Here is a 20,122-nt window from a genome sequence, read left to right on the forward strand (position 1 = left end):
GGTGTAGCCCTCCGTACCGCAACAGCGCAGCATGTTGAGCCGTTAGCAGCTTGTACGGCCCGAGTTGTAATTGAGGACATGATGTACATTATTGAGTTCATTGTGCTGCCATCCTGCTCTCACGACGTCATTCTTGGATGGGATTTCGTCTCACGACACAAAGCCACCATCGACTGCGAACGGGCCGAAGTCGAACTTTCTCCTTTGTGCGATCTCCATTCCGACGATTCTCCCGAAGATCCCCCTAAATTAGTCGTCGCTGAGGAGACCGACATTCCTCATCACGCCGCTGTTGTTTTACCTGTGTCCTGTGGAAGCGTCTCTGACGGCACTGTTTTGTTCGCCCCTTCTGAGACATTCATCGCAAAAAATACTGTACTGCTTCCCTTCGCGAGCCTCGATTTTTCGGCTGGTTTCAGCCATATTTTTGTATACAACCTTTTGTCCGCTCCACTCACATTGCTCCTTGGCCAGTGTCTCGGCCATGTCCAATCCATTCAGTCCCTGCACATCGTCGACGTGCCCGATGCTACTTCTCACGACGACCTTACTGACATCTGCACTCTTTCTGCTACCGACAAGTTTTGCACCAACATCTTTAACCCATCCATCGCTGACGGCCTTACAACAGAGCAGCGTTCGGAGCTCATCGCCGTCCTGTACCATTTTCGGTCTTCTTTCGACGCTATTCAGCCTTCCCTTGGACGCAGATCAACTGTCACACACCACATCGACACGGGCTCCCATTCACCACTGCGGCAACGACCATACCGTGTGTCTCCTACGGAGCGCCGTGTGATTAGTGAGCATGTCGACGACATGCTTCGCCGCAACATTGTCGCTCCATGTTTCGATTTGCGCTCTCTCACAGTCCGTGGGCCTCGCCAGTCGTTCTCGTTAAGAAGAAGGATATGACTCTATCCGCTTCTGTGTTGACTTTCGCCGCCTAAATAAGATCACCCGCAAAGACGTGTACCCTCTACCGAGAATAGATGATGCCCTTGACTGTTTACAGGGGTCTGAATTCTTCTCTTCACTCGAGTTGCGCTCAGGGTATTGGCCGGTTCCCATGGCCGCCGCTGACAAGCCCAAAACTGCATTTGTTACCCCTGATGGACTTTATGAGTTCAACGTGATGCCCTTCGGCCTCTGTATTGCCCCCGCAACGTTCGAGCGAATGATGGACACTGTTTTGCGTGGCTTGAAATGGCAAACGTGACTGTGTTACCTCGACGATATTGTCGTCTTCGCTCCGGTTTTTACGACACATCTTCACCGCCTCAGGTGCGTTCTGACGTGTCTTACTAACGCTGGGCTCCAACTTAATCTAAAAAAATGCCACTTTGCCACTCGAAAGTTAACCATTCTTGGCCACGTCGTGTCTAAGTACGGCGTCCAACCTCATCGCGCGAGATTGCGTGCCGTTACGGACTTTCCCAGACCGACAAATCTAAAAGAACTTCGCAGTTTCGTCGGCTTATGTTCGTACTTTCGACGTTTCATTCGCAACTTCGCGTCTATAATACGCCCTCTGACACAGCTTCTGGGTAGCTCCAGCGACCTGTCATCATGGTCTCCAGCCTGCGACGAGGCGTTCACTACTTTACGACGTCTTCTCGCTTCACCTCCTATTCTGCGTCACTTCGATCCTGCAGTTTCGACGGAGGTACACACAGACGCCAGCGGAATAGATCTCGGCGCCGTGCTAGCACAACAAAAACCCGGGCATCGTGAATACGTTGTTGCTTATGCCATCTGTACCCTCACCAAAGCGGAGACCAACTATACTGTGACTGAAAAAGAATGCTTAGCCATCGTACGGGCCCTTAGCAAGTTCCGCCCTTACTTGTACGGCCGCCCGTTTGACGTCGTCACAGATCATCACGCCCTTTGTTGGCTATCAAATTTGAAAGACCCATGTGGCCGCCTTGCCCGATGGGCTCTTCGACTTCAAGAGTTCGACATCAACGTCGTCTACCGCTCTGGCCGCAAGCACTCGGATGCTGATGCTCTGTCACGGTCTCCTCTGCCTACCGACCTTAGTTGCCTGTCAACACTAACACCCATCGTATCGCCTATCACCATCGACAGAATTGCTTCAGAGCCCTGGAATTGCACGACCACTGGATTACGGCCCTCCTCGACCTACTTTCTGACACGCCCACGCTGCCAGCCTCTCGCGCACTCCGCCGCCAAGCTGTTCACTTCACCATTCACGACGACCTTCTGCAACGACGCAACTACGCATCTGACGGCCGCAAATGGCTACTCGTCATACTGCGCAGCCTGCGCTCCACTATCTGCGCATACTTTCACGTTGACCCGCAGTGCGCCCACGCTGGAGTCTTCAAAACATATGAACGACTTCGTCAGCGCTACTACTGACAAGGAATGTTTACATCGTCCGCAAATTCGTTCGCTCATGTACGGACTGCCAACGTCGAAAATCTGCGCCTTGCCGTTCAGCTGGAGCTTTGCAGCCCCTTCCCTGTCCCGGCCGACCATTTGATCGAGTGGGCATTGATATCTATGGTCCGCTTCCTATGATACCCGCCGGTAACCGCTGCATCATCGTCGCCGTCGACCATCTTACGCGATATGCTGAAGCTGCGGCACTACCTGCCGCCATGGCGCACGACGCCGCCTCCTTCCTGCTCCGCTGTTTCATCCTCCGTCACGGCCCACCTCGTGAACTTCTCAGCGACAGAGGGCGCGTCTTTTTGTTTGAGGTTGTCGAAGCTCTTCTGGCTCAGTGCCACGTTATTCATAGGACAACCACCGCCTACCACCCCCAGACGAATGGACTCACGGAACGTTTCAACCGGACCCTGGGTGACATGCTGGCCATGTACGTCGCATCTGACCACACAGATTGGGACCTTATCCTATCATTTGTTACGTTTGCCTACAACACTGCAACCCAGACTACCACTGGCTTTTCTCCCTACTTTTTGCTCGACGGCCGTCACCCATCCCACACCGTGGACAACCTGCTACCCTACCAGCCCGATGCTTCTGAGTGTGTGCTCGCTTCGACTGCAGCACGTCATGCCGAGGAGTGTCGCCAGTTAGCGCGCCACTTCACCACCGCTGAGCAACAGCGCCAGAAAAAGGCTCCATGACGCTCGCTGTGAGCAACCTGTCTTCTCTCCCGGCGACCTCGTCTGGCTGTCAGTACCTGCGCATGCTCCTGGCTTCTCTTCAAAACTTCTTCCCCGCTTCGATGGACCTTATCGTATTGTCCAGCGCACATCTACGGTGCATTACCTCATCGAACCACTGACACCCCCCTCTGACCTCCGTTGTCGTGGACGTGACATTGTTCACGTCGATCGCCTTAAGCTTTACCGTGAGCCGCTCGTGATCACTACTGTTTCAGCCGCCAGGATGGCAGCTTTTTCTCCCGGGGGTGATTGTGATGAACAAGACGTACAACATGCTCTGCAGATGATGTACACCACCAACAGTAGCAGCATCGTGATCGCTTCGCAAAAGACGACGCCCAAGTTACGGCTAAGAGCGCTGCCCGACGTAACTCTTTAGCCGCCCGTTCTGTGCCAGTATATCCGAAGGATCTACATCTACGGTTGTATCAATAAACCTCATTTCACGATATATAGTTTGCACGTTTGCTTTGTGAGCTCGATAAGCAGTCGCGTCTCGCAGAGGAAGTAACAGAAACTTGACATGAGATAATTCACTGGGGAAAATGCACGTGAAAGCCCAAACCAACTGACTGCAACTGCAACCGACTGCGCGTATGCGGAACCATTTGACCGCAGCACTTGTCCGTAGTTACATATGCTTTAAATTGTTCCGTCCGTAAAAGCATACCGCGCTACAACTGTGGCGTTTTCGTATATCGCGAGTAGCTTGTAGAACCAGAAAATTGGGACGACATCCGAAGGCCATGTCTACCCGGGAGGGTCACCTCGTAGTATTTACGAACTCGCAGCGCTTGTGGATAATGAAAAAGCACGCAAACGTGCGTACTTTCAGCACCGGAAGCCAGCGTAAAAAAAAATGTCACAGTTTCGCCCTAAGGGCGAAGCAATGAATGCGATAGCAACACAGCAATGTCATACGAAGTAAGGTGAGCGGCTTTGGTAGCAATATGAATTGTAGTAAACATGAGCTGATTAAGTAAGCAGGTGTGCTGCGGCGTAAGTAGACCGACATGAAGAGAGACTCGATGACCACGAGAAGACGCGTGTGAAACGGTGGTGTTGATGAGACGCACTTCCCGTGGGCAGCGCGTGCGAAGGGACACACCTGTAGCGCTGCACTGCCGATCCGGGCAGCATTACATGTGTAGCGTGCGTTGGAAAATGTCGCCCGACTAGTACTAACTGAATGAACAAGCGTGGTGTGAGCGCGCACAAACAAACACGAATAGATCACACTGAATGACTGCAGACAACGACTGTCAAAACGCTGGCAGCAAGCATACGCCGCAGCGGGCGAAGGTACGTGCGGTCTGTCGCTTCAACGGAAACTGAGCGGCGAATGCACGGCGCATAAAGGTCAGAGCCGTGTGGAGATAAGGGACGGTGCGGACGAGCGACGAGCGCGGTTGTTGGCAGAGTAGAAGTGCGCCCCCCCCCCTCCCCCGCTCCCTCCGGCGCTGGCTTCCTGCTTCCTTGCTTGCGCGTGGGAGATGAGTGCGTTCGCTCTCCGTGATAGCGCGCGTCCCCGCACGCTTCCGCTCGGGCATACGGCGCGCGGCGAAGATTTTATCTATACGGAACCTCACGGCGACGGCGACGCCGACGGCATAAATCTGGTTGAAGTGTCCATATAATTGCTATCGCAATAAAAAGCGTCGCGTGATTAGCAACGTAGCGTGTCAACAAACGCATAGAAATCACAGAACCGAATCTGACCTACGAGTTTTCATCTGCCCTGTTCGCGTATCGGTGCTGATGGTACGTACCACTTGCGCAATCCACGGCTCCACTCAATTAGTTGCACCATTCGAGGCTTGTTGAACCAACATTTACAAACAAAAAAATAATTGTAAGCGTTGTGTCGCGCAACCGACGCCATTTCCCAAAACAAACCGCGAAATAGCTTTCGGCGAAATTTTGACGGAAAATCGCAGCGATCGCTGCGATGTTGCGACGCTGCGACCAACCGGTTGGTCGCAGCCGAAAATCACGGGGTCGGCACTGCGACTGCGATTTTCGTCGCATGCGACGGAAATCGCACTTCCGGTGCGACGAAAATCGCATCATGTGAAGTATCCTTTAAACGGGAGATGTGCACGACACTCTAGATGGTACGGAAGATGACGATCTACCGTCCACTAGGGCGATCTCGCATATGTGGCTTCACTAAGCTGACGAAGAATCTTGAAGGGACCAGAGTAACGAGACAGAAGCTTCGAAGACAGGCCCACTTGGCGGCGAGGCATGCAAAGAGAGACCGAAAATCCCGGAGAGAAGAGAACAGTGCTGGAGGCGACTGTCGTAATGGGCCTTTTACGATACCTGCGAGGCAGAGAGTCGATCCCGTACAATCTGGTGAGCTGTTTGATACCGAGCAGCAGCAACGCGGGCGTACAGTGTAGGAGCGTACGTAGCTGATGGCAGGAGAGTTTCAAAGGGCAACGTTGGATGGCGACCACCCGCCGGGGTGGCTCAGTCAGCTAAGGCGTTGCGCTGCTGAGCACGAAGTCGCGGGATCGAATCTCGGCCGCGGCGGCCGCATTTCGATGGAGGCGAAATGCAAAAACGCCCGTGTGCTTGCGTTGTAGTGCACGTTAAAGAACCCCAGGTGGTCAAAATTAACCCGGAGCCCTCCACTACGGCGTGCCTCATAATCAGAACTGGTTTTGGCACGTAAAACCCAAGAAAGAAGAAGAAGATGGATGGCGACCAAACAAGAGGTAAAAGGCGGGAAAGCCGGCAGTGTCGTGGCGGGACGAGTTGTATGCGAATGTGATATAAGGCAAAATATGTCCCAATCACGATTATCTGCGGAAACGTACATGTCGTTGTCAGCGTGCGATTAAGGGGCTCGGTATGTCGCAATTTTTTGCGGATGGTATAGATGATGATGATGTTGATGCTTCAATCAATGGCACAACCCACTGTGGGGGATAGGCCACGAACCGGGTGGTATTATGATCTCAACTTAAAATAAATTAGTTTAGAAAAAATAAGTAACAAAAAAGGAAAATAAATGAATAATTGAATATGAGAAATAACCGATAACAAAAGAAATATAGTAGTCTATACTAAGTTAGTCAGCCTTGCCTAGAGAGGAATAATAACGTGAACTTAATAATAAATTATATACAGTAAAGGATAGACGTAAATTTTGAATAATAATATTATAATTGTGATTTTGTGACTTCACTTTTTTGAATTTTCTAAATCAATATTTATTGAAGGATAAATAAATCAAACATAGAATAATGGGAAAATATTAATATGGCAATCTTTTTGTGTCGCGGAGAAAAATATAAATGGCTCGGCAAACATTCCCGTGGCTATTTCCTAACACCGTGGCTCCAAGTGAGAGTATAACTGAACTGCTTAACGGCAGTCCTGGATTGCGAAGTGGAATTTCCAACCAACGTTATCGATGATTAGAAAACCGCCGACACGATAATAAAAAGTGATCAATAGATTCTGGTTCATTGCAGAGGTAGCATAGTGGGGATGCCGCCCGACCACATCTGTGCAAGTAAAAATGAAGTTGTGGAATACGGCAACGCAGCCTTGCATATGTAACTTTGAATTGCCGGTTAGGACATCACTGTCGGTTCCAAGAATAATTTAGATGTATAAAATCTGTAGATTTTGCTAATGCGAGGCTTTTCTTGTCTTCAGTCAAAGAAAACTGCCTATATCTGACTGCAGTGATATGTGCAGTTGCCGGCAGCACAGATATCACCCGACCTTTTAAAGAAGCTCGTGCTAAAGAATCGGCTGTTTCAGTTAGATGGATGTCTCGGTGGCCTGGTACCCATACTAAATGAACTAAACTTAAGTGGGGTGGAGCTAATGTATAAAACGTGTTCAAAGCTGTCGAATTTGTAGACGCGTTAAGCGCGCTGCATATACGGAAAGGGAATCTGTGACGATAACAACTTTTGTAACATGTAGCGGTAACTTTCGCAACGCAAGAACTATTACCAGAACTTCGGTCTGAAAAACTGACGTGTAATCTGGCAGGCGAAGTGAAAAAGACCGATCAAGGGATAGTGAGTATATTCCCACGCCTGCCTTCTTTTCACACGAGGAAGCATCAGTCGCTATTACATTTATTGGGAAATGGGCCAAATAGTCTTGCAAAAGGGCATTCAAATATGTTGGGGGCAGCAGTTTTGCGTTATTGGAAAAAATGTCTGCAAATTATATTTTAAGGGACAATGTGGACCTATGAAACGCAATGATTTCTCTAATGCGAACATTTAAAGATGCTAATTGTGCCTGCACAAATACAACCTGCGGGGTATGTAACCGTGGCCACGTGTTCTCAAAAAAAGAATTTGGTTCACTAATAAATATATATTCCGTACGTCTAAGAGGAGATTCATAAGTTCCTAAGTAGGTTTGAACCGTAAGCATGCGGAATCTCGTGTGAAGAGAAGGTAAGCGCGCTTCCTGGTATAACACATTATTAGCAACGAATTTCGGTAGACCTAAACATATTCGAAGAGCTTCTCTCTTTAAAAGAAGAAGTGGTCGTATTTTATATTCTGCACTTCCGGAAAACAAAACACAGCCGAATTCTAGAATCGGTCGTACGGGCATACGGTAGATCATAATTAATGTGTCACTTCCCATACCAGAACGCCGGTTACTGATTCTACGTAATAAACCTACGGCTCGTGTCCCTTTCGTTGCAATATTTTCTGTGTGAGAACGCCAGTTAAGCTTTCTATCATACGTGATACCCAGGTACTTAAGCGACTCTACCTGTGGAATGGTTCTCTGATCATATACTAATGATAACTGTATCGGCTCGGAAAGCGGAAAGACAAGGACTGCACTTTTGTTTACGTTTAGTGATGAAGAGTGTGAAGCCACGTCTCTAGAACAGAGGTACGTTTGCAAAGACAGGTAAAGGGAAGTGATGCCTCTTGCTGTCGCGAAAAAAAAGATGTCGTCTGCATAGACATATAGATGAACTTCCCGGCGCAGTGGAATTGAACTCATCAACAGGTTAAAGAGTACAGGAGACAGAACAGCCCCCTGAGGCACCCCTCTTGTCTGATCGAACTTTGTTGAAAAAAAGCCGTTTTGAAAACAATAAAATTTTCTGTTTCTTAGAAATGCAAAAATCCATGCCGTTATATATCTTGGAAAATTGTAGGACTGTAATGTGCGCAGCAGAAGTGAGAACTCGACGCTGTCATAAGCTTTCGCCACGTCAAGAGTTACTAAAGCACTAAATTCTTTTCATTGCCGAGCAAGTTGGATACGGCTTTCCAAGCCTACATGCGCACACCAAATGGAGAGACCAGGCAGGAAACCTATTTGACTCGGGCTCAGTAACGAATATTTAGATGTATGATTCATCATGCGTTCATATAGAACTCTTTCAATAAGTTTTACCACATTTGACGTAAGAGAAATAGGCCGAATAGTGTCAAGATTGTAGCCAGCTCCTTGTTTTTTAAGTAGCGGAATTATTTTGGCTGTCCTCCATTCTTGAGGAATATAAGCATTTTTTATAGACTAATTCACTGTGTTCAGAAGTTCCTCAGGAGACAATGCAAACAAAATTTGTAGCATGGCATTGGAAATGCCATCAGGACCTGGGGCTGTGGCAGGCAAAGATCTAACGATATTGGAAAGCTCTGGCATTGTGACTTCCACAAAGTCATCCGCGATGGGAGGTCTTAATGGCCCATTTGGCAAACATGATGTTAAACGTTGTGCTAAGCCCTTTCCTATGAATTATAATGAACAGATATCTCGCGTGGTGAAAGAATTACCGACGCAATAGTCGCTGGTGTTGTTATGAACTTTCTATACCGAAGGAATCTGAACACAGCTTTTTTGTTGCTAGGCTTAGAGAGGAATGCATCATGTTTTTCATCATATTCGTCTTTGGCATGCGATACTGTTCTCTTGAATGTGGCAGCTGCAAACTTATAATCACTCCAGTTATTCTGAGAGTGATTGTAAAGTAGTTTTTTCCAAGCGGCTTTTCGTCGTCTATAATCCCGCGTGCACTACGAATTCCACCAAGGAGAGTGAGTACTTTTATCTTTGGTAGCATTAAACTGAGACCTTTTATAGAAACTTTTTAATACAGCGTGAAGTCTTATGGCTTTGATGTCACCCGGCACCGTTATCTGGGAGTTGAGGGTCGCTTTTAAGATACTCTGAAATTTCTGGTAATTGACAAAAACGCGCGCCGGAAACTCTAAAGAAGTATGAGGGCACACAATATCAAACCGAATGGGTAGATGGTCACTGTTTGAGGCAGAGTCGACTGTAAACCAGGAAGTGACGGACATCCCCGAACTGGCAAATGTTAGATCCAATGCTGATTTATAAAGGCCTTGAATAAACGTAACTGCTTTCGTGTTTAAGCAACAAAAATTTTGAATAATTGCCCAGTCCGACAATCTCTTTCCACACGAGTCTGTTCTGAAACCCCAAACCACATGATGCGAATTAAAGCCTCCCGCTATCACAATTTCTTTCCTACAAGATTTGACAGCGGTATCAATGTATCTAATGTCTTGAACACCTGCGGGAAAATATACGTTAATTAAAGAAAACGGGGAACAACCACGAATAGTGACATCTATTGCTAGTATCTCGCACTCCGTAGACATATGCTGATATGATAATTTTGCTTTGTGGCATATGTTAGTTGTTATTAAGAAAGCAAGTCCTCCGCCTCTCGATGGATGGTCCAATTGAAATAAACGATAGTGTCATATGGTGAAAATATTGGCCATTTGAGAGCCAAGTCTCCTGCAAAAGAATAATGTCGGGAGAAAATTGTGAACAAAAATATATTAAATCTGTAGCTGCAGAAATAATGGAACGGCAGTTCCACTGTAATACCTTTAAAACACATATGATGAATTAATGCCTACTTTAGAAATCACTTGCTCTAAAATGCTGTCTTTAAAAAAATCTCTCTTCGAAAGACTGTCTTTACCGTGTTTAGTGGGTTTTGATTGCGGGATAGAACTTGAAACGGCTGTAATACCTATGCTGCATCTCTCTCCAAGCTTCGTCTTCCTCTTTCCCTTTCAATCTTTACTTTCTTCTCCTCACTTCCTTTTACTTGCAATTTTCCAGGCAGCAAGGGTTAACTTGGTGTAGTGCCTTCAACTTTGAGTATATATATTAGGTTATATTAGCTATGTACAGCTGGCATCTGCGTTTCCTTGGGATCTCGCAGCGTCCCCTTGTTGGTTATGGGCGGCAGGCGTAGCGGCAGAAATTAAATAAATTTGGTATGGCTAAGACGTCGGTCCCTCCAATTCCTGATCGTCCTCTTTCCAAAAGATGACGAATCCAAGAAAATGTTCAGCTGTTCAGCTAGCGCAAAACAGCATTCCCCCACTTCCATGTAATATATAGTCAAGAATGACAGTCCCACAACTATTTCACCTTTCAAATGTCTCACCGACATACTGCCGGCTGCAAAGTAGCCGCCGCGGTGGCTTAGCGGCTATGGTGCCGCGCTGCTAAGCACGAGGTCCCAGCTGCGGCGACCGCATTTCGATGGGGGCGAAAGGCAAACAAACGCCCATGTCCCGTGTTTTGGGGGCACGTTTAAGATCCTCTGGTTGTCAAAATTAATCCGGAGTCCACCACTAAGCCGTGCCTCATCATCAAATCGGGGTTTTGGCACGTAAAACCTAAGATTTCATTCATTCATCCATTCGGCTGCAAAGTGACGAAAATGAGCAGCTGCGACCTCCTTCTTGAGGTTCGCGACATTCAGCAACACGGTAAACTCCCGAAGCTCGTAGCATTTGGTAAGATGCCAATCGTTGTGACGCCCCATCCATCACTGAACACAAGTAAAGGAGTTATCTTTGATGATAATCTCTTGAGCCTGAGCGAGCAAGAGCTCCTCGAGGGCTGGAACGAACAAAGTGGGATTCGAGTACGAAGGACAAAGATTAAGCGGATCAACCAAGATAGCCAAACTAAACATCTGACTCTCACATTTTCGTCAAGTGTTCTACCGGACACCCTATAGAAACAGGATACACCAAAATTCGAGTCAGACCTTACATCCCAAATCCTCGATTATGTTTCAAGTGCCATAGATATGGCCACGGCTCGCAAGGCTGCCGAGGTAGACTGACCTATGCGAAATGTGGGGGAACACGCATTCGACAACTGCAGTTGCCCGCTCCACTTCCAACCGTGACTTGGACGCTCGGCATACTCTCCAACTTGCCCCAGATGGGAATATCACGTTTAAAATAAAGGAAAACCTTTCCTTTCAAGAAGCGCGAAAAGATGTTTCTTTTTTTCCATACTGCAGGGTATGCTGATGCGGCGTGCAAGGGGGCAACGCCGCAGCAGACTCTGGCATCGGCCCGGCCCCCCAATGTCGGGCTGTGGCTGTGCCACCAGCCCCCTTGGCGACAGCAGCCAGTGCTGCTTCGCCGTCCGTGAAGAAGTGCCCATCGACCTCTTACTGGGCTCCAGGTTCTCGTCTCTCGAGGCGAGGCTCTCAAAGCGAACATATCGTTCGCAAGAGCGCGTGTCCAGCGCCCAAGAAGAGGCGATGGACGCAACTGTCACCCAGACGGCGCAGTCAGTGCCTACGGAGCGGCGGGATTCTCTCGACCGCTCCAAAAAAGACAAACTTCGCGTCATGGCGCCCGGAAAGGGATCTGTGAGCTAAGTCCTCTCTCTTAAACACACAGCACGAAAATACCTTCAACATATATCCACAAATACCACACTGGAATGTCAGGGGTCTTCTCCACAACCTCGATGACATTAAACAACTCCTACATAAATACAATACCTAGGTGCTGTGTGTTCAAAAGTCACATTTGAAACCTACAAACACAAAATTTCTTCGGCAATACGCCATCTTCCGAAAAGACTGTGACGGTGCTAACACTAACACCTCGTCCTGCGGTGTAGGAATCGTTGCTGAGAAGTCGGTAGCTTGTCAACGTGTAGTCGTTCGGACGCCCCTTGAGGCAGTGTCCGTTCATCAGAACATTTTAGCTGATATCATTCATACTGCCTCCGTCATACTTAACTCAAACAAACCCTGAAATGTCCAAACACTGTTCTATACCATTTAAAAATTGTTCACCTTAATTTCTGGCCATGGAGTACAAAAACAATAAATTGGTATTTGGTTTCTATCTTACTTAGTGACTAATTATTTGAAATTGGTTCACTGAACTATTTGCAACTAGACGTGGGCAAACGCCCACCCTTTTCATTTTCCTCCTTAACCGTCGACATGCAAGCTTCTTGCTCACCTGGTCAACCCGCCCTCATCATCACCCTCAGTGCGCGATTGTTCTCTTCCCTCAGTCAGCAAGAATGGGTCGTCGTCCGCTCTCACTCAATTTCCTCCGGGTAAATAACTCTGGCACTGTTTTTCGCCGAAAACAAGTCGTAGTCGATGCTTCGGTCGCCGGCGGCGGCGACGCACATACCTGATACGCACGCAAGGGTGAAATTTCCCCCCACTTGTTCGTTTGAAGGAGGAACTCGCTGGCCTGAAGGAGGTAAACGTTTTTACAGCGCACATGCCTTACAGCGCATACATAGACGAAGGGACAGCAAGAATGACGAAAGACATGAGCGCTGACTTACAATTGAAATTTTATTTCGAATAACATGAATATATAGCCAAGATACCACGACAAAAGCACCCCCTCCATAACATGAAGTCAACATGAGCAAGCACAGAAAATTCAAACCTCAACAAACCTCTTATGACGAACGAGAGCGCACGTGCGATCCCAAGAAAGCAAGTTCTTTACCCGTCAATACAATCGACGGCTTACTGACCGAGTCACCTTCAGCGATCGCTGCTGCTTCAGTGATAAGTCTAGTGCTTTCATTAGAATGCCTAGCTAAGATAGTGGTGTTTTTCAAAAACGGAATACAGCCGCATTGTGCGCAATGTACTCCAAGAAACCGTTCTCGCCCCTTTTCGCATTTTATTGCTATGTTCTTGCAGTCTAACATTTATACATCTACCTGTCTGCCCTACATAAGACAGACCGCATTTCAGGGGTATCTTGTAAACTACACCTTTCTAACAATCCGTATACTGTTTAACGTGATTGACACTGTAGGGACTACGTTTCTTAGCAGCAGGATTAGTTCTAAAGCAAAGCGGTGCAAGTTTTTTGGATGCAGAGAAAACTACACCGACACCTGCTCTTTGTCCTATTTTCTTCAGTTTGTGAGCGATCCCATGAATGTACGGGAGAACAGCCGTTTGATTTCTTCGATCATGTACCTGAGGCTCGATACTCTCAGGATCATTGCTTGACCTACTGCGCAACTTCTCTAAGACTGAGACAGGAAGGATGCCAGGATACTTAGTCGCCTTCAGCGGAGCAATGTGTGAACGGAAACTAGGATCTACTATATGATAGTTAGATTTATTTAGCGCTCTAAATCTTTCTGTATGTGCAAGTGAAAGCTTGCGAGGGTCAGCCGACGATCGCGGCTCAATCTCACGCGCGTGAGGGAGGAAGGCGGGACGGAAGCGCGGCGTCTTCTGTCACGCGCGACGCATGGGGTGGGGGGGGGGGGAAGGTAGGGAAGGGGGGGGGGGGGGGCGTTCTACTCCGGGCGGCTGCTCGCGCCCGCGCGCAGGCCTTATCTTCAAAGCGATCTGCGATGTAGACAAAGTACGCCCAGTGCCGGCAGCATCGTATGCGCTGTGCTTTCGACATTTAGTTCGCGTTGAAGAGAGAGACAGCACGAAGGTGAATTCGCTCGCTGCCGCGGCCGCGCTTCCTGACTCCAGCGTCTTGACAGCAATTTTCCGCGGTGATGAGCGAGATGTGTTCATGTGTACCTGCGCCCGCGTGACGGCGTGCTTGTTAATTTAGTTAGTAAGCGAATGTCTGCAAGTTGATATAGCCGCTAAAACTAATATCCTCACTTCGCATAGCTGTCTACTAATTTGCTATCGCAATCGATGCTTCGCCTTTCGGGCGAAACTACGACGTGGAGCACGTTTACGACGTGAGCTCGAAACTACAACGGGGAGCATGTCTCGTGCGGCAATCCGCTTCCCCGTCACCCTTTCGCTGCACACCCCTCCTCCTCGCGCTCTCTTTGCTCTCGCCGTCTTTCATCCCCCGCTGCGTCTGCGCGTTTACTCTTTCATCCTTCGCTGTGCTCATTCGCTCGGTTACGTCGAGGGACGCCGACGCTCAAGGCAGGAACGGGTGCCTAAGAGCTGCGCTCTGAAAAGCCAGCATCACGTGTAGAAATCAGCGGCACAAAATCCACGTCAGAAGCGTCGGCGCGGCGATACGGCTGCTGTAACGTTGCAGTGGCACAGCAAAATCTGCCGACATGGCCATCGGTGGTCAGCCTGTTGGCGTCGGCATTGCCAGGGGCGAGTGCGATGTCGCCGATAATCGACCGACAGAACTTGGCAGGTTCTCATGGTAGCGAGCGGGTGTTTTAGTACTCCTGCGTGACAAATGCAAAGCGCTTGCCGTATCGGCTTGAAATGCAGCCTTGTCACTTGGACTCACTTGGTCTAAGTTACCTTCCCTCACGACGTCCGCCCTCTCTCGCCCTCAGACTACGATCCTCACCTGGCTCTATGAGGATGCGCCCTCACGATGGGGCCGTGTCGGTCTGCACCTGAAAACTCTGCTCCGGCGGATTAAAAACGCCACTATGGGCGCTAAATTTCTCATGCATAAATGGATAGGCAAAAAGGCGGCTCATGGCACCATTTTTGATAACGGCGCATGTGGCTACCTCTATTGAGTGTTTTTTATTGCCAAAGCAGTGGAATTATATGGACGCGCCAAGCGAATTTTCGCCGTTTTCGTCGGCGTTGGCGTGAGGCTCCGCACATATTTATATATATATATATATATATATGCTATATGCCATGCCATGCTATATTCCATGCTGTATAAACGTATTATATTGCTACACTATTCTATCTACACTATAGTTGCTCATACCAGGCCTTGCATTCCTGACTAAATTATTCTTCAGAACTTTGAGAATGGCAGCCCGCAAACAGATGTCATGAAACATAACACTCACAGCGCATGCCTTTTATCTTAAATCTTTTAAAAGTGCTAAGCACTTTTAAAGTGCTAAGCAATATAAAAAAATAGAAGTGCTAAGCAATATCAGAGCTCAAAAATGGAAGTGATGTAATTTTACTGGTGCGGCTCTTTACGGGCAGCGTAGTGGCGCCTGTGTGATGTAATTGCAGGCCTTACACGGTGTGGTAAAGTTTTAAGGGTGCCAGAAATTTTGGCGCACCTGCGTATATCGCGTAAGCGTTAGAAAAACTTCTAAGAGAAGTTCAAGCGCGACGCTAAACCTTGCCATGTCGCAGTCAGTGCTTTGCCCTTTTTAGGGTTGCACTATTTCCGGGATCGGCCCAAGAAAGAGATTTGAAACTTAGCCGATATGGAAAAGTGGTCGTAAAGTCGCTAAGAAAGTTGTTGTCATAAGTTAATAAACATAAATGAAATTGTCCGGCAGCAGGATTGAAACACAGGATCCCTAGCACAACAGCTCGATCCTCTAAACATTAGGCCACGGGCGCATGCCTCAGTAAACGCAACAGAACATCGATAAGTATTTCCCAGCGTGCAAGGGAGCGCGATGAGACGCTTGGCGCGTTTCATGAATTGCACTCCACGCATATTTTTTGCCGTCATCAATAATGACACATAAAATATACTGATTCCTTTTGTTTTAGTTTTCGGAAAAACATTACTCACATTAACTGTACGTTTTGAATTCGCGTCTGCATTTTAACGCCAGGTGGCGAAAGGCGTCTAAGCGTGTTCGTGTTCCAATCGCAGAGACTGGTGCACAGAAGAAGCTGTATTCTAAGACCTCAGATTGGACAACTATGCTTGCTGGAATGAATGGTAAAAACATAGTACGCCGACTATGCAGAGAATGCAGGCCCTGTCCGCTTGTGCCATCGTTTTCCCACACGTAGTATCCAAGGTACGGTGGCTAGAATAGTACCTGTCGGTGCGTGGTTTCCGCAGTGAAGCACCGCGTCCCTAACATCGCGCAATCAATGCCCCCGCGTGTTGTCATAACGTCGGCCGAGAAGCTCCAGCGATGCGCTAATCACAATAAGGCAAGGCGGGCCCGCATACAAGCAAAAACCCCTCCGTTAGTTCAGATGCCGAAACACTGTGCTGCTGCGTGCGCGGCGCACGCTGCAGCTGAACGCCGGAGGCGCCCCGACGTGGCTCTGCGGGAGGCCATGGTTAAGTGACCACGTCGGCGTCACCTTGTATTTCAAAAGCGCGAAGCGTACGCACACATCGGGGCCGCCGAGAGTATGCCGCAGTCCAGGAATGCGAGGTCAACACAAGGCGACAACGCCGACAAGACCCTCTAGTTCTTAACGATGCTGCTTGCGGACATTGAGATTTTTCTGTTCAAGTGTCTACACTCACCACACCGCGTGCTTTTACTTAGCTTACGTTTACTTCAATTCATACCACCACTACAGATACGAGCCTTACACTTAGTGCAATATTATAACGTGTTGCTATCGCATTCATTGCTGCGCCCTTATGGCGAAACTCTGATTATGGCACACCTTGATTGGTGGCCTTAGAATCATGGCGTCCTTGTTTGTCTCGTTTCTCACAAGGCGTAAATAAGCTGCTCTTTGTCGCTGGTGCTGAATCAATCTCCCGAACAGTGTTTCCTACCCGTTGTCTTCCACGCGTCTGCCACACCAGCACTTTGAATCAGAATGTACCATAGCGAAACGCACAGTGCCCAGCCGTAAAACCACGTTTCGCAAACGTAGCGATGTGACAGGGTGTGGAGACGAGATTGTGCTTAACCAGTGGGCTTTTATTCTTTTCTGCATTCAGGTATGCGGCAGCAGGAAGGCTCCGGCGAAATGTCCCCAGGAGACAAGCGGAAGGGCCGCCGTTTGGACGAACATTTGCGCAATGCCAGGTGGTCCTTCACCCGGTGCCATCGGACAGCAGCTGTTACCTCCAGCTTTTGTTTTTTACAATATCCTGCCTTCTGCGGTGCTCGTGAGGATTAAGTGATGGGGTTTTACGTGCCAAAACCACTATCTAAAAATTCGGGCCACCTGGGGTTCTTTAGCGTGCACCTAAATCTAAGTACACGGCTGTTTTCGCATTTCGCCCCCATCGAAAGGTGGCCGCCGTGGCCGGGATTTGATCCCGCGACCTCGTGCTTAGCGCTTAGCAGACCGACACCATAGCCACTAAGCAACCACGGCGGGTGGTGCTCGCTGGGTAAATGGGACACAGTCAACGGCACCGACGTGAACTGCACGAGGCGGATACTGTCCCGTATGCAAACGCAGCGACATTGGTACTTTGGTTGTGCACCGGGAAGCAGAGCCCTTGTTCACAAAATATCAACAATTAGCAGTATGCCAAAGGCAAGAGGCACGTACGAATGAAAAAAGCTCTTGGAATTCGGCCCCTTTTAATGCGCCCACTCATTTGGTTTGATTGACAACGTGCGAGGGATCCAGCCAGTCTGCGAACAGTGGGGCTTTTAACTGGCTGCCACAGCGAGTAAAACCGTGCGTGTGTGTTGCCAACATCATTGCGGTAATGATTGCAGCAGCAGGTGGCAATGAGTGCCTATGCTACACGCACCCTCTAGTTGTGGTCACTAAGAGCACAATAAAAAGGACCCACGTTGAAAGTCAGCTGGCTGTGTGACCGCGACGTATTTGCGCCGTGTATTGCATCCATGTAAAACAAAAAATAAGTGGTAAGCAGAGTTGCTTTGTATTATTGCAGCATAAGGATTGTTTGAAATGCTACGCGCACGTTTGAAACATAGCTGCATGTGGTTGGTCTATCTCTGTCTTTGGTGCAGCGTGCAAGAGTCACTGAAGAATGGCAGAAAAAAAGCACTGCTTGGGAACAAAATTGCATTTCTCACCCATTCCTGCGCGACATATTTAGCGTTCGTATAACAAAGGCGTTTTACACAGTTAACTGGAGCCATTTACAAAGTATGGGCATCTTTGCGGCAGCAGTCGGACAAAGCGTATTTTGTACTCTTCTGAGAACTCTCAGGCTGCAAAAGGAGCGGTATTGTGGCCGTTCATGTGCCACCTCCCTTTGTATCTTCGGTACTGAGGCAGCCTCTCTCCCCCTCCTCCATATGAAGAATATTTCCCACACACTTCCAGCGCGCAACGCTGAGGCTCAAGACATGTGCCATGTTGTTTCAGCGATAAATTGACAGTTCACCTGTTCGTTGAGAGCGGTGTGAAAGCAGAAATATGGTCGCAACATTGTACGTTGGAGGTGATTGTAGTTCAACGTTTCTTCGGCTGTTGTTGGTGCGTAGTGCTAGACATTGGTGTTGTCACCATTTTAATCTTTATGTTTTGCGTGGTGCTTTTACAGAGCACTGGGTTTCTGTAATGCGGTGATGCGTACGTACTTGCAATATTACAACAATGCGGAAATATTTTTTTGTATCGACCGTTACTTCAAAGTGATCAATAAAGCCATGATGGATATAAAATAATGAAATCCAGTGCATATGCGGTAGATTGTACAATGTTAATACATTTATTGCACTTGGAAAGCAGCTGTTGAGTTACCACGTTCAAAGGACATCACTACCTTTTCACCCAAACTGCAAAAAAAAAAAAAAAAAGATCGTTCCTTCACGTGGTTCATTAAGCCCATGTGCGAAGGGGGATGTGTGAGCCTCTTGTGGCAAAGCAGCCAGCGTCACCCTGCAGCAGACGGGAATTTCGTGCCTTTCCAGCTGGTAGCTGCACGTCACGACTACAAACAGGTGAAAGGGTCGACGTGCATTCTTGTCTCCAACACGGCAGCGTCAGGGTCAATATTCTCTTTGGGGCCGATAAGACGGCCCTTGGCTGTCAAGATGTGACACGCTGCCTTCACCGTGAAAGGCTTCAGAGCGAACTAGTTAGCATTCTATAACTAATAAAGCTGAAGCGCAAAGGAGAAAACAGTGACGGACAAGCGCTTAATCTTAGCGTGCACCGATCTGCATGGTCTGGCGCGTTGTCTTGTGACAACCTTGCAACAATAGGACGTAAGAGTATTTTCAAGCATTCGTAAACGCCGTCGGGGACCAGCTTTACAATTTTCTTAAACAAAAGATGGAGGCTCGTTCGATGAGGTGCCTTGCTAGAATTACCTTCTCAGCGCCGATCGTCCTGCCCAAGATTACGATTAATACTCCGCAACCACAATGAAACGGCCGCACCATAGAGCGTCCCAAGTTGGAAAAATAAAGGCGGCGCCAAGTGCACAGTGGCCACTCCCGTGTGAAGTGCTAGAGAGAAGGAAACACGTTATATTCGTGGCACGATTCCGAATATTCCGAAGGCCCGAAATTTCGAAAAAAAAATAACTCGCGTTATTTCGTGTAAATACGGTAGTTCCGTTTAGCCTTGCCAACATGACATAGTGCAGCGATATTCACTATCACCTAGGTAGGAACCCTAAATTTGAATATCCCAAAACGACAAAAAAGTGCCAATCTCAATCTGTGCCGATGCAAAAGCAATAGACGGGTGCTGGAAACGAACAAGAGACATCGCCATACCTCAAGACTAGACCTCCAGTAGCCGAAACGAATGCACGTCAAAACTTACACAGAAACTCTGATCGGATAGACACTCAGCCAGCGAGTAAAACCAGCTTGAGTCAAGGCCCGGGCATAAGCTTAAGGGGGTCCTGAACCACCCCTCGGGCTTGGTGAAAAAAAAAAACAACACAGTCCGCGGATAGCATACGCTGCTGTGAACATTTCAGCCAAATTTTGCAGCCGGGCTCGGCGCGTGGAGCTCGCAAGCGGAGCGCGAAGTCACCTCTCTCAAACGCTCTCTTTCCAGCAGAAGCCTGCTCCTCACTCTCTTCAGGCTGCTATTTTTCGTCATATCGCAGATTCCCATACGAGGC

The 20,122-nt window shown here is 48.3% G+C and overlaps 1 protein-coding gene across 1 annotated transcript in view; it reads left to right on the forward strand.

Annotated features, from left to right (window-relative positions):
- LOC119449442 (prolactin-releasing peptide receptor) overlaps positions 1-18,701 on the forward strand; it is a 110,696-nt gene extending 91,995 nt beyond the window's left edge. Inside the window, exon 3 of the mRNA XM_037712619.2 lies at positions 17,048-18,701. The gene's annotated coding sequence lies outside the window, so the exon portion shown is untranslated. The remainder of the gene's footprint in view (positions 1-17,047) is intronic.
- The last annotated feature ends 1,421 nt before the right edge of the window (positions 18,702-20,122 follow it).

Source organism: Dermacentor silvarum, chromosome 1, assembly GCF_013339745.2.
Source record: "Dermacentor silvarum isolate Dsil-2018 chromosome 1, BIME_Dsil_1.4, whole genome shotgun sequence".
NCBI classification, from domain to species: domain Eukaryota; kingdom Metazoa; phylum Arthropoda; class Arachnida; order Ixodida; family Ixodidae; genus Dermacentor; species Dermacentor silvarum.